Source organism: Calliphora vicina, chromosome 5 (genome assembly GCF_958450345.1).
Source record: "Calliphora vicina chromosome 5, idCalVici1.1, whole genome shotgun sequence".
NCBI classification, from domain to species: Eukaryota; Metazoa; Arthropoda; class Insecta; order Diptera; family Calliphoridae; genus Calliphora; species Calliphora vicina.
In genome coordinates, this window is record NC_088784.1 from 34,393,983 (window position 1) to 34,410,552 (window position 16,570).

The window sequence follows — 16,570 nt, forward strand, 5'->3', positions numbered from 1 at the left end:
TACGTATTACAGTTTAAAGGGTTATTCGATATTAAATGTTAATTCAATTATATTATTATAAATTAAAAACGACTATAAAATATTTGTTTATTATATTAAGAGTAAAACTTCCAATTCAATGAATAGGAAGAAAAATAGAACTTGTGTTAAATCCGTTTGTTTATTTAGATCAATGAAAACCGATACAGCTCCATGGCATGGACTTGAATCGATTTTTTGCTCAAACACAACACGAAGACGAAAAAACTCAGTAAAGAATTCAAATGCTTAATAATTAAAGCAACAACGGTTGGAATTATAATGTTCCGCTCAACTAAAAAACTGAATTTTCAAGAAAACCAATATTACAAATAACACCTCATTTTGGAAAAATACATACATCATTCACTGATACTACAAATATTTATGGAGTCTACAAGAAAATGAAATAAATTACATCAAACTCCTTCAACTGTATAACGTCATCGAATGCGCTCTTTATTTGGTCTCAAACATAAAATTCATTCAAAACCAACAGCGCGCGCACTAACCACATGACAGAAAATAAAAGTGAACTGTTTACAAAATGAAAAACTGGTTCCCTCAACAATGAAGTTTTTCCAAAGCATAACAGAAAAAAAACATAAACAATGTAGCAAAACAAAAAGGTAAAAAGACTACGGAGTAATTATTGAATTTTATGGGGTCTTGTATGTCAGAAAATGACGTCATATAATGCAACAAAACAAACTTGATAAGTAAATAAAAATAAACTAACGAAAACTTAAAACTATTGATGATCGAGTTACAAATGGAATAGCTATGATCAAGATATGTTTCCTAAGAACATATTGCTGAGACAATATTGCTAATTCATCTTAAGTTAAATTAATAAAATAATTATTTAATCAACTGCTCAAAGCCATAGAATAAATACACATAACGAAAGAAGAGAGAAATGTCAATGAAAATATTAAACAAAATAAAGAAAATACACGGCAATACATTCTCTAGTTTTGTCATCTATGGTTAAAGCCTGAAAACACTTGATAGAAATAATTTAACGAATTTAAAATTTTTTGTTTTAAAAATGTAAATTCTTAAACCTGTGATCTGAAAACTTGTAGTTATTGTAGGAACTGGAATCTCCGTTTATGGAAAATAGTCCATTCGTTCAGTAGACCTCATCCGGTATACATTTTTATATTTTACCATTATATTTGAATATAATTTTGTAGCATAATATTTTATTTTTAATATTTCCCATCATTCTTAAAAATCTTAACTATCATTAAGCAATATTTGTAAAAAAAAAAAATAATACATGAAGTAATTTGACCACATAACCGCAGGCATCACTGCATACCAAAACAAAAAATTAAATTTTATGAGTAAACATCATAAAATATTTTTAGTATTTGTTTTCCTAGTACATGATGTAAATTTAAGCAGTCATTCCAAATATGTTTAGGTTAGGTAATACTTACAGCCTGGGGCTTTTATGATACACGAATAAGGAGCATGCCGCGGTTTTCTGATTGAATCCCATGTTTTGTCTAGTTCAGTATTGTGAGAAAATACTTCTCTTCAAGACAACATCATCAACAATTATTAGACAATTATCAGATAATCCCTGTCAACATAGTCACTAAATCCCGTAGCTGATCCAGTATGATCCCCACTATAGCTAACGATCATCGGCAATCATAAAGTTGCCATAGAATTATCGAGTGGAGCTCATAACACACATGCAGTAATGCATGTGTGTTCCCTTTATATATTTTTTTTAAAACAAACACAAACAGCGAAGCATGTACACCCAGAGTCTCTGACGGGAATCGAACCCGCAACCCTCAGATTAATAGTTCAGCACACTAACGGATATAGATGGACACAGATTCTAGCCAGTTACAAAATTCCATCTAAAAATTTCCCATTTTGGGGATATATTAGGACATTATGACAATATGACTTAATAACAGACCGTTTGAATCCCCCAATTTTATATTAACTTAAATAAGTATTTTGAGTATTTAAAATCTCTGAAATAAATTTCAACAACATTTATTCTTTTTTAGTTTAAAGTAGAATCATTAACATTCTTTTCTTCTTTGAAATCAAAATCTGAAGGTGGTAATCAATTCAAATGTATTTACTTTTTTCATTATTTCATGTCTTCAGTCTGCATCATTAACACCCGCTTTTCATTGCTATTTTAGGTAGACAGCCGCTCGTATATTGAAACTAACACTGTCAAATGAAATCGTTAAATACAAAATTTATTCAATAATATATTTTTCAAACAAAAAATAAAACTTGAAGCTTGATTTAAGCTACACATGCTTTGAATATTAAATATAGTTTGTATTTTATTTTAAAGTAAACTGTATGCAAATGTTTTGAGTGTCATTTGATTAATAAACCAAACAAAGAAATCAACAGAATACATAGTTTCAAAATAACAAAACAAAATTATCTAATACAAAACAACTTTGTCAAATGCTAGTAATCAATGACCGGCCAATAAATGTTGGCTTCAAAGACATTACAACTGTTAAATGGTTCAATGTCAATTTGGAAATTTATGTTTTACATTTAATGTTTTATGTAGGAAGTAATTTGTGCTTTCGTCTGCAATAAAATTAAACTCTTTTATGTTGTAATTAGTATTCATGATTGGTGTCGTAAGCACGCTTTGTTATGTTGGAGCGTGGTTAAGGCATTTAAAGAACGTTTAAGAGTTCAAATTCTATAGTAATAATTTCTTAATTGTAATGACTTCAAAGTGCCGCCATCACGTTTTGCAGAGGAAATGTAGTTTTAAAGTTATTTGGATGGAACAAAATTGGTTTTTAGGTTATGTGAGGTAATATTGAAAATCGGAGATTAATTTGAGATTAATAATGTTGTCTGACATGCGGTGAACATCCTGATTAAACAAAAGGGGCTAGCAGCCATGTTTGTTATTTCTAAGAGCCAAGCGCTTGGTGAGAAAGAATTTTTTAAATTCCAAATCTTAAGGGGATAAAAAGAGAATAAATAGTATTTCATACTGGGCAGACTACGATTGAAGATAATTGGGACAGTAGACGAACTACTAATGAAGCTGAACTGAAACAGGAGAATGTCTAACGAACTACTACTGAAGCTAAACTGGGACTGCATAAAACTATAAATCTAACTGTAACTTTATAAAGGCTCTTCCAATAGAGACTTCTGAACTTTGACAGTCAATAGCGGCCATATTGTTGAAGCTACATCTTTATTCAGTTTGATTTGCCAAATCACCATGGAAGGATATAACATTTAATAACATGTGCAATGGAAATGAAATGTAAACTGTCCCTTAGCGATGAGGTCCATTTCTGAATAAATAGGTACGTCAACAAACAAAATTGTTGAATTTGGGAGGATACCAATCCACATGAGATCCAAGAGTGCCCAATGCATCTCGGAAAAGTCACTGTTTGTGGTTTAACGACGTTGGCCAGACGAGCGCTATAGATCGATAATTACCATCTTATTTTGAGCTGAATTTGAATTTGGACACCAATGAGCGATTTAAGGGCATGGTCTTCTCACGTGGGGGTGATATGAACTGGCGATTTGACCCCATTAGACATTCTCTTGTGGGTTTTCTTAAGTCACAGCTCTATTCGAATAAACCTCAAACAACAGCTGCTCTCATAGCCAACATAACCCATGCCTTCCCTCAAATTCAGCCTGATTTATGCGCCAGTTATGGAAAATTTTCATTTTGGATGCGCGACACCCAGAGAAGCATCGATATGCTTTCCATGATGTCTCATGCAGACTTTTTTTGTTTAAATTCAAACATAGGAAGCGATTAATGAAAGACCCTATAAATACTATTGAACTAAGATTGAATCTATCTAGGACTGTATAGAGAATTACGACTCAAAGCTAGCTGGGACTTTTGGATATAAGCAGAATGTATAAAGACTGTCTTAAGAACTAAATAACTTCGATCGAAACCAAACAGAACTACAATTTGAGCCACATTCTAGCGACAGCCAACCCGAGTTCATGCGGCCAAGGATTGCCAACTCAGCAACCATAAAATATTATCTAAACAACATGGATTGAAGCTCAAGTGGATTGTACAAAAAATTATGCTAAATTAGGACTGCATAAAAGGTCAGTATCTCCTCCGACATTACATGGATTAGTAATCACCACAACTATTCCGCTTCTAAAGCGGACCTAGAATCAAGAAATGTCCAATTATATAATGTATCTAAGTACATGCCCGACATACTTGTTTCAAATTGAATGACGTATAATAATAGACATATAATAGATTTTAGGATTAATTGCTATCTGTATAGATCCGAATATCATCCTCGTATGGCGTATGGCTGAAATATCATCCTGTTAAACAATACATTCATTCGGAAATCATTCATAAAACACAACTGTCCTTGTTTGTGTGGGATCTTCTCGTGAACAGTTCCATTTTGCTATCATTTACACTAAGGCACTGTGGTCTTTATGAGATAGTATCTCGATATTTCCTAGATACTGACATGAATACATTATTCGTTAATCAAATATGTTCCATCGGTTTCAACGTGCGAGAGATGGTTTGTATAGTTCAGAAGTGGTGATTTTGACACGGAAGACAAAGATCGCCCAGGCCAGTGAAAAAATAAGTTTGAAGACCAAGAATTGAAAACTCAACAAGAGCTTGCATAATCATCGAAAGCTACTCAATCAGCAATATCAAAATGTTTGCGAGCTGCAAGATTCATCCAAAAGCAGGGAAATCGGGTACCAGAGCCGAGAGAACTTGACAGACGATTTTGTATGTCTGAAATGCAGCTTAAACGCTATAAAAGAAAATCATTTTTGGATCGAATCTAAAAATGGTCCCATTACGATCACCCGAAGCATAAGATATCCTACGTGAAGCACGGACAACCAGCCGAATTAATACCAAATTAAGAAACCAAATATACATTGCGGTATTTGGTGGGTCCAAAAGGGACCTATTATGAGCTGCTGAAATCTGGCCAGACCATCATAGGGAACTTGTACCGAACGCAACTGATTCGTTGGAAGAGTCCATAATATGCGGCCAGATATGAAACCGTATAATCATCATAACAACGCTGGCCATATATTGCAATAACTGTTAAAAACTATTTAGGAAGAAGTGATTGGGAAGTTTTGCCTCGCCGCTTTATAGTCCAGACCTTGCATCGTCCGACTAGTATTTGTTTTGATCGATGCAGAACGCTCTCTCTGGGATACGCTTCACTTTAGAACAGAGTATCCGAAATTGGCTAGATTCGTTCTTGGCCTCAAAAGATGACCAGTTCTTTTGGCGCGGAATCCATGTGTTTCCAGAAAGATGGTAAAAGGCCATAGCTAGCAATGGCCAATACTTTGAATAAATTTATATTGCACAAATGTTTCAAAATAAAAGCTAAAAAATTTAAAAATCTAGAATTTTTAAGTTATGCTTCCAATTAAAGATGCTAATCGGGACTGGTTTTTGAAAAGCAGTACCTTATCTTTTAGCCTTTTAGCAATCGAAATATTTTGATTTTGTTCGAGCTCCTCATCTGAGATAAAATCTATTTCATTTGAAGAGGATTTAAATTGAATTTTCTTAGACAACTTACAAAAAAAGTGTAGAATTGATTTTCTAGAGCCCCACTCAAGGAAAACCAAAAATACCGTTTTCCTTTATTAACTATATTGTAGCAGGAGTTGAGCTTAACATATTTGCTGAGCATATTCGGGCATGTAGAACGTCAAAATGCATGAAAAAGGCACACAAAAATGACAATTTCCCCTATTTATTTATGAAAAATGGGACTTGGAAAATCCCGAAAACCCGAGGATTTAAAATTAAAAAATCCCGGGCTTCGGGATTCCCCGTTTGGCATCTCTACTTTAAATACGATGGATAACTGGTCACAGCGATTTTCAAGTAGGAAATAGCAGATGAACTTGGTAATCCTTGATTATAGACGACAGTACCACACATTTACCTTCCGTTTATCTTGTTATCCATCGTAAATGAATCGGACTAATACTTAAAAAGCAATATGGGATTGACATTTAATCGATCTTAAGTGAATTTTCTCCTATATGAGATATAAAGTATTTAACTCTTAATAAAAATAAATTTATTATCTCTTTTCAAATTTATATTTATTAAAATTAAAATAAATGCTGTAACTCAGGGAGTTTAGACTTAATAACGTGGCATATTTCGTTATAATTCAACAATCTGAGTTCTTGTTTTGTTAATATAACAGCTTTCTTAAGAAAAATGAAACCAATTTGTATTTGATTTAAACAAAATGTCTCAGTATTAAGCTGTGTATGATTTTAATAATAAACTAAACAAACGAACGCTCTACGAATAGTTGTGGCTGGATTGAGAATCGAACCTAGACCATTTGAAAACTACTATGCTGTGCTGGAAAATAACAAAGCGTTTAGACCACTCAGCCATTGAATGACTAATATTTTCAACAAGAAAAAACACACACAAAACCTAATTGTGAGAAAGAGAGGTAGAGGGTGAGATCGCTAGAAAAATGTTTATACACACAAATGAAAACTAAAAATAAATATTGATGTAATAAAATACGAGCAACTCAAAATGTGTGCCGATCATTGATAATAGAAAATGAAACCTATTTTTACATGTATTACTTGTATTGTAATGTATAATTGAATGGATCATTCATATTAAAATGTCGTAGTAAATATTTGAAAATTTGAAACAGAAAACGCAATTATTTTAAAATTATTACTAGGTATATGTATATTTATGGTTTTTATTTATAAATAAATTTAAAAAAAAATAAAACGAAAACGCAGAAAATTTTACAAGTTCAATGAACTACACATGTACTATTTATAAAAAGAAAATGTTTAAAGAGTTTTATGGAAACAGCTGATCTCTTTAGATTTATAAAGATTGCGAGAGTTAAAATATAGTAATCCCTAGAATAACAAGGTTAATAGGAACTATACGTTTTGGAGCAAACCAGCGACATATTTCCTTTAGGAAACTAAGATCTTACTAGCGGCAGATTTCCTTTAGGAATGTTTAAACCTACTAGGCAAATAATTTCCTATAGAAAATTTTGACTAATTCCTTATATCGACTGAAATTTGGAGCTAACTAGAGGCTGAATTTCTATAGCGACTGAAATTTGGAGGTAACCTGTGAAAGATTTCCTATAGCGATTGAAATTTATTAGTGACTGATTTCCTACAGCGACAAGAATTTGGAGTTAACTAGTGACTGATTTCTTATAGAAAATTTCAAGCGAGTTATCCACAAATTTCTTATAGAAATTTGGAGTGAATTAACCACAAAATATTTAATGAAATTTTGAGAGAATTAGCAACACATTTCTTATAAAACTTTCGAGATTCCCCAACTTCTTATAGGAATTAAATTTTTCCGAACTGTCTATGTTCAACAAGGGAATTCTGTAAATTGTTAGGCCAGATACCATATTTTTAAATGGGAGCACAAATGGAAAGACTCTATGTCATTGTGGTATCACGCAAATTATCGAAATCAATTACCACGATAATAATTATGAATTATAATATTAAAAGGGTTAGGTTAGATTATTTAGACCGCATAAATTTGTTTGTATTTATTATTAAACATTTACTAACAAATCGCGTCTGCTACCTTTTTAATTAACAATAAGTATTATGATTTGATAACTTTATTATTTATAATAGTTTTCGCATTTCACTAGCTAAATATAATAAACTGATAAACTCACTATTTTAGACTTGTTTAGTTTGTGGTAAACTGTCGGCAACTGATTGTGTCACCCCTACAGTTGATTTGATAGGAATGGTGGAGGAGCGTTTAATCAACATACAGATATTTTGAGTGCGAAATTGATAAACAAAATGTATTTATATACGTATAAACAAATTTGTTTTCTCAATTAAAGGGAGAGTAAATTTTGATTCTATATTAACAAGTAAATAACTTATTAAATTTGTTATTTTAAACTGAAAGGTACGGAGGGCAATCTCGTATTTAAAACTTTGTCAACTTTTGTTAAAAATAAGTCAGAGAGATATTGTACTGTGCCAAATGGTGTAAACTTCACATTAGCGGAAAAATGATTTATTAGCTAAAATAATAAACAACAATTTTTAAGAAACTTGTTTTATATGTAATCCCGATTTTATGTGAAAATCTCCAGAACTTTAGCATATTCAAAGTCGTATTATGCGTTAAACCAAAGCTTTAGGCGTTGATTAAGCATTACCTCTTCCTTTTCAAGTTTTCTTGAAATAATGGGGTTTAAAATATTTTCACAAACTCGATATAAATTTCTAGTTTCTGTCAGGCCTTAGTAGACAAAAATATTTCAATCTATATCATATAGAGTTTCCAAAAAACCGAAGAATTTCAAAGCCGCGTTTCCGTTTTTAAAAAATTGAAAACCGATCGGTTTCGGTCGGTTTTGTTAAAATTTATTAAATTTTAAGTGTTATAGGAACAAAATCAGTTGATAATATAGGAAAAGCTATACAAATTTAAAATTCAAACTTGAAGGGTGTTCAAATGGATAAAGGAAAATTGGTACATTTTCTTTTAATGGGATTTTTAAATATATTAAATTAGTTAGCTTATATGCATTAAAGTTGGTTAATATGCTTCTCAGTAAAGAAATAATCAAGAATAGGGGGCAAAACCAAACTAAGGGGTACTTTTTCGTTTTTCAAAATGGTACTTTTTGAATTTTCTATAATATTGAACCTATAAACCGGAAATTACTTTGATTTCAAACATGACGGGATTCATTTCTGACGACTGAGGCGATTGGAAACACTGGATCTGGCCAGATAATCATTTAACGAGCACTCATGTTGGATATTGCAGCGGCAATAACATTTGTAAATTTCTAATAAGAAAGATTCAATAAAGAAAAAAGATACTGAAAAAAAAAAAAAATTCTGAAAAAATGGTACTTTATCTTCTAATTGTAGTGTAGAAGGGGACGACACTTTTTTGAGACGATCTCAATTCAAAACCACATTACATATTCTTAAATTTCTTTTTGTTTCGGGTACTTAGTTATGTTGGCTCAGTGATGCCAAGTGTAGGGAATTTTCCCTTTTTGTAGGGATTTTTTCCCAAAATTTCACATGTAGGGAAAAAGGGAAAGATTTCTTACTTTTGTCGAAATGTAGGGATTTTTGCAATGGCAATTTAAAACTGTATTTTCCAAATATATAATTAAAAAACATAAAATTTGTTTATGCATATGGTATAATATGAAGTAAGTAATAATGTGGCATCTTTAATATCATCACCGCTATCAAACTACAGAATGCCTTAAAAGTGAGTAAACACCAAAATTTTTTGATTTTTTTTAAGATAATGAAAATCCTAAAATCTATCATCGATTCAAATTTAACAGTTTCGGTTTATTGGAGATTGAGTTGAATAATAGATTCGGTTCTCAACAAAAAAAAAAGATTTAAATCGGAATATAATGATTTTTATGATCTTAAAAAAATCACTGGTGTATACTCACTTCTGAGGCTGTGTGTAGTGATTCTCTCAACCCGTATTAACTCACTTACGCACTCACCTTGTTGCGACTTTAAATGCAGATGCAAGGCTTGTGTGTTAATACCCAAATGTACCAAAAAATCTTTCAAAAACAAAAACCCGAACAATGGATTCTTTTTTGCCTATCTCATCTTAATATACATATTTTTTTAACATTTATAGACTGACCAAAAACTGTGAAACCACCCCACCCATGGGGTAAATACGCCAAAGGGATGGGGCAGATTTGTCATTTGTAAAATAAAACAAAAAAATCAAAAAATATAAACTTATTTTACTGTTTTATATCTTAATTCAGAAAACATAGAATAATAAACTAGATATTTATTGTTTTTTCACATAATTTAACAAAAAAAAATTAAACAAATTGTGACTGAGTTTTTCTATAATTTATCAACATTTTGCTCTACATGACAGAGATTCCTTGTATCTGGCGAATGTGCCCCAGGGGAGTTTTGAGGTTTAATATAAATTTTTTTTCGTAGTTCAAATTATATGATCTAAAAAACTATTGTCACTTATTGTTCACTATTATTGACATTCTATCGCCAACCAATATATTTTTAGTATCACAAAAACTAAAGAAGTTTTTCAAAAAGCAGATTTTGAAAATAACTAAGTCTTTGTTAAATGCACATATGTATGCGAAGATGGGAGAAGGTAGGCTTTTATATTAGAAAGATTGTGCCGAACCGAAACAGTTTAGTGTTCTTAAGTCGGAGATTTCAGCAATGAGTACGGCTCCGAACTAAATGAGATTTTAGCGAGTATACCGAGAGAATATTCGGATTCACACTGATAGTCTGCTGGACCAGTTTAGTTTCCTTCTGGGTGAGATTTCAGACATGGTTATGGCTGCTATCTCGCTGAGATTTCACCGAATACACGGTATCCGATATTGTCGTCGGTTACCGGAGATCTCTAAACGAAATGGCAATGCATTCTGTAATTGGGTTTCCTGGAATCTGTATTGCATATTCTCTGAACAAACACTTTGTTTTATACAAAGTTCTGGCAAGTGTGCCTAATCGGGAAACATTTTCCGGGAATTCTTGGGAATATTTTTTTGGAAATTTGTATCGGAAAATTTCTGTAATTTCTTTATATTGTTTTTTTTCTTAAGGTCACAGTCACAAATAAAACAAATTTGTTGTGATTTGTTCTCTAGATTTTTTCGATACTGGCAACACAAAATAAGTTGACACACGATTTAAGAGTGAGTCAAAAAAAACTTAAACAAACTATTCCAGACAAAAATTATTATTTTTATATTCACGTTAGCTTTTAAAAATCAGCCCAATTATGAAAAAAAATTCCCCGGGAGTTTTTTCCCTTTTCGTTTTTTTAACATTAAATTTGAATATGAAAAATGAGGAAAGGGAAAAAAACTCCCGGGGAATTTTTTTCATAATTGGGCTGAATATGTCGGTCAAAAAGGACAGCGAAAAAATGTAAGTAAACTATTTGTTTTAAAAAAAAATCCAATATTGTTTTTCAAAACAATCTGAAGGTTCATCGTCACACTGTTTCAAAAGCCATTAAACAGTATAAGGATGAAAGAAAACCTGGAAGAGGAATAAAAAAAGTCTAAGTAAGGCAAAAGTCGAAAAACTCTTTCGAAGAGCGCCGAAAACTTCTATCAGAAAAGCAGCTCCTAAAGTTATATGCTGTGATTCTTTTGTGCGCAGAGCCAAAGCTAATGCTGTTAAAAAAACACCTGTTGTGTGATGGATGATGAAACTTAGTACTGGCATACTTTTTACAACTTCCTGCTGAAGATTTTTAATTGTCTGATGTACGATGTAATGTCCAAGAACAATACCGGACAAAAAAACAAATAAAATTCCCAAAGAAGTTTCATGTTCGGAAGCCATTTTTAGTTGTGGCAAAAGAAGCCAATGATTTGTGACATCAGTATTTACCTTTCTTAAAACAGCACAGAGAGCCTTCATATGTCAGGTATTCAAACAATAATGTAAATTTTGTACCACGGGAGGCAAATCCAGCCTACTGTGTAGAACTTCAGCATGTGGAAAGATATCCAAGATATCCCCACCCTCCAAAATGTAACGGTAGCAACTATAAAATCTTTAAAAAGCGTTTTAAAAGTGGTCGAATTTCTACCCTTGTTTGAATAAATTAACATATTTTTGAGCATTTTTATATTGAACGGTTTATATTTTATTTAACTTTTTGTTTTTTTATTTATTTTATATTTAAGTATAAAAATAACAGTAATTTTAATAATAATCTGTTTCAAAATCTTCAAGTATAAGAAACCAATTCATTTTGTGCATATTTTTACCAAAAAAAAATATTTTTTTCTGTTTTCTAGTTCCAAACTAAACAAAATCAGAAGATACATTTGTATTCAATTGAATAGATCTATTAATTCAAATAATAAAAATTATATTGTTTTAGAAATAAAAATGGGTATGACATATTACTGTAGTTGATGTTAGACGTCATAACGAAGTTACAAAACAAAAGAGAAAATGCAACAAATGAAAAACATACACACAAATAAAGAAAATGTGCACTAGAAAAGGAAAATGCAATAAACGTTATGGAAAGACCAAAAAAAAAAGAGAAAGACCAATAAGAAAATTTGTAATTAAAAGGAAAGCATGGTACATATTTATAATAAAATATGTAAAAAAAATGTGCTATGAGAAAATGAATTCTACAATAAATTAACTTACCACCACTTACAAAAGTCCATAAACAAATTATTTCATTTAAATTTAACAATGTATTTTACTTTTGTTATCTTTTTTGCTTATTTTGTTTGTTATTTAATACAATTTGATTAACAATGTTCACTGTAAACAAACTAATATATGCACTTCTCACTACAATACATTTATTGAAATACTGGAAGAAATTTATTAAAACGTAATTAAGGAAACAAAAGACTAGTAATATTTTTTTGATTGATTTTTTTTTATTGAAAATAAATGATTTTTTAAAAAATATATTTTTTATTTTGTGCACTGTAAAAGGATTTTATTTGTATGTGCATATTTTAAAATCTATACACAATATCGTATTTATTTATTATTTTTAAATTTGTTCGTTCTTCCGTTTACCAAATCACACGCCAAGAAATAACAAACACGAACTAAAAATAAAAACAACAAATTCTTTTTTAATGCACAAACATAGCTGCCAGATTTGACGATTTATCGTCATTTTGACGATTTTTGGTTTCAAAAATAGGAATTTGACGATTTCTTTCTCGAAAATGACGATTTTCTGCATTATGAAAATATGTTACTATTTTATGAAATAGTTAAAGAATTTTTTCATTTTGTTGGTGAATACGAAAAGCAATATTTAGATTTTGAATTTTGTCCATTAAAATTTTTAGATTTTAATTCAATTTTTGTAAATCAATTACTGAAATAAAACGGGAAAATTCTAAAGCAACTTTTTCTATTTTGACAAAATTTATTCAGGATATAATGAAAATACCCCATTCAATTGAAGCCACCAAGCTTGAATTTATGCTTTAAGTCTGCTTTTACACAGGGCAAGTTTACTTGAAGCAAGTCTCTTCGATTCCCTTTTAAACTTGCTCGTCTGTTCACACACAGCAAGTCTGTGTTCAATTTTATATGTCAAAACCTAATAGACGCCATATTGAAAATGAGAAAACAAAAGAGAATTGAAGATACTTGCCAGTACAAGCAAGTGTGTACCCCTCTTCTTTCTTCTTGCCTCTCTCTCCTATAAACTCTAGACTTGCGCAAGAAAACTTGCCCTGTGTAAAAGCAGACTAATCTCAGGCAATATTACCTTCCGAATGGACCACCGACAGCGTGGTGCTATATTTTAATGAAATTATCTTTAAAAAGTAATGTCAGATATTGTTCTTTCGGGTTATAATAAAGATTTAGATTTTTCTGAATGAAACCTTATATTATAATTAAATTGAACTTTACTTTTTTATTTTTGTGATCCCTTATTTATAAACTTCAATTTTAAGAAATGTTTTTTGATAAATGCGATGTTTTCTTTCACTTTTTAAATAAAAATTTAAAATTTCTGTTAAAAATCTTAACCTTTTTAATTTTCCGATTTTTTTGACGATTTTTAAAATTCGATATGACGATTTTTTTCTTTTTTATCGGGATATTGACGATTTTTTTTTCATATTCATCTGGCAGGCCTGTGCACAAACCAGGGTTGGAAAATATAAATTTTTGTAAAATTTCATTGAAATAGTACGTTTTTTACCCTACTACCAAAATTGGTAGTATCAACTCAATAAATTGACTTTTGATTAATGTTGTTTCAAGATTTCAGTTTCATTTAAACTTTCTTCAAGAAAAAAAAAAAGATTTTGGTATTAGAAACTATATTTAGAATTTCAGTTCTGAACACGGGCAGTATTGTGTTTTAAAGTTACTTAATCTATAATTCTTAGAACATACTTCCGTAATTTGTAATCAATTACTATTTCCCCTATTTTTAAATTTTTTTAATAAGAAACAGGGACTAATAATTTCTTCTAACACCATACAGATGTGGTCTTGGCTTATCAAATATGTTTTTTCAGGAATGTGATGGTACTTTTAAACCTCAAATAGTATTAAGAAAATTCGATCATACCCACATTTCCATACCTGGCACAAACAAAAACATGAGAAAGACAGAATATGAAAAATAAGGGAATTGTTGCATAAAATAGTATGTACTATTTTTGGTACTAAATATATTTTTTGTTTGTCCCTGCAGGGTTGCCTACCCCATTTATGGGAATTGGAAAATACATTGCCAAAAATTTTCAAATTTGTACTGTTTTTTCTTAGATAGTCAGGACATTTTGTTCGAAATGGTTTCAATTCCACAGTTTTTATTCCGATTGATTTCGTTTTAGGTTCTTCAGATTCCGTAAAATTTATTATTTTTAAAAATATTTATTGTGTATTTCTGATTTTAATTTGACATCGTTTTTTATAATGAAACGAGATTGAAAAAAAAATTTAGAAAAACAAATACATAATTACAAAGAAATATCAATTCTACTTTGAAAACTGAAAGTGGTTTCATTCCGAAAGAAATTTTCGTTTTACATTTTCTGAAGAAGCAAAATACGGAATAAATTCCACTTTCGATAGGAATGGAATTCTGTGACACACCTGATTGAGTGCAAAATCTGGGTACTTTTCACTACTCAATACATTTTTTGGGTACTACTCACGCATTTAAAAATTAATTTTTTGTACTAAAAAAATACAAACTCTGAAAGTATGGAGTAGTTGCTTTTTGGTATTGTGAAATCTATATATATAAAAATGAAATGGTCCATGCATGTAATGTCATCACGTGAGAACGGCTGGAGCGATTTGGCTAATTTTTTTTTATTCGATTCGAAATTTTCAGGAGATGGTTTGTAAAGAAAAAATATTAAAAAATTACGGCTAAAACCGGCTTTTTTGAGTCCAGTCAACTGTAATAAAAAAGCCCCTAAAGTATGCAGTACAAATTTAGATATTTTATTTGCAAAGAAATAAGAACAGGCAGGGTTGGAGAAACTTGACGAACTAACATTAGTAAATGCTACCGGGCGAAGCCGGGGCGGTCAACTAGTATGTATATAGTATTGAGTACCCAAATACTCAATATGTTCGCACCACTGCACAGTGGTTGCGCCCATTCGACAAAAATAAAAAATATGTTGGTAATAACTTTGTTGGTCTAGCGAAATAAATAGTCGATAATGTTGTCAAATTTTTCTATTTTAATTTTTTTTAATAATTTCTAACGGTACTTTTGAAATAAAAGCAATTGAAATGTGAACATGCATAGATAAAAGTAGCTCGTTAAAAGAAACGCCAATACAAAGTAAAACTTCAATTGTTAAAGTATATATGAAAAAAGTGTCGAAATAAAATGATTTTAAATGGAAATTATAGTGGATGGTATGTGAAATATTTGTAAGAAATATCAAGTGTATAAATTGTGTTTTGGCTTTTTAAAAATATACATAAATCTTAAAAAAGTTAATTTTTAACTTAATTTGCTAAACTACCTTAAATTGCATGCGACCATGGCTATTTTCTCAGAATATCGTTTTAATGTCACCATAAATATATTGTGTAAGTTTTAAGACTATATATTTATACTTACTATTTTTGTCACTCTCTTCCATACAAGTGCAACCACTGTGCACTGATTGAGTAAGTTCCTTGTAGAGATGGCAAAGTTGGTATAATTGTACTTTGTTTGGTACAATTCTAACGTGAAAAGTGCAATTTAAAAATGTCCTACATTTTATATATAATTGATTTTAAATGGCAACTTAATGACAATTTAAAATCGGACACGTCCCATAAACGAACACTTTTCATTCCCAAAAAAAATTCTTTGGTTTTATTTACTACTCTCATAAGCGGATAAATTTGTCAGTCCCTTAGGAGTCCGCTTATGAGAGAGTACGCTGTATATACCCTGTTTTTGGCACTGTTATCTATCTAGTTGTCATCTATGCCTTGAAATAAAAATTTCAAGTTTGGCTACCGCTTCGAAATGGTATCCGTAACGTTAATTTTGATTATTTCAGTAACGGCGATTTAGCGGTGTTTTGGCTACTATTTCGGTGACTGTATTTTAATGAAAACGGCAAGTTGACCCTAAATTAAAATATAAATTAGAAATAAGTAACCCCCTGTCTATACCTGATAAATTTGTATCATGATAAACGTCAAAATGGTTTGCAAGATACAAAATCATGAGGTATAGTCCCCATTTATTAGTATTATTGCTTCGTTATGACAAAATTGTTAGTGCTTTTGCTCAGACAACTTTGTCTTGACAACGAACGTCATTAATTGTTATGATAAATATTTGTCAAGTATAGACAGGGGGTAAGAGAGCTATATTCGGCTGTGTCGAATCTTATATACCCTTTAAATATTTTTAGGTAAATAAATTTAAAATTTTTTTTCAAAATTGTTTTTGAAAATTAAAAAAAAATATTTT

The 16,570-nt window shown here is 30.6% G+C and overlaps 1 protein-coding gene across 2 annotated transcripts in view; it reads right to left on the bottom strand.

Annotated features, from left to right (window-relative positions):
* Nucleotides 1-12,679, bottom strand: part of gcl (germ cell-less) — a 32,214-nt gene extending 19,535 nt beyond the window's left edge. The window contains exon 1 of one of the 2 annotated variants that reach the window (XM_065511997.1): nucleotides 12,296-12,679. The gene's annotated coding sequence lies outside the window, so the exon portion shown is untranslated. Of the gene's footprint in view, nucleotides 1-12,285 lie in introns of both variants that reach the window. The other variant, XM_065511995.1, reaches the window with a different exon arrangement.
* Between the last annotated feature and the right edge of the window lie 3,891 nt (nucleotides 12,680-16,570).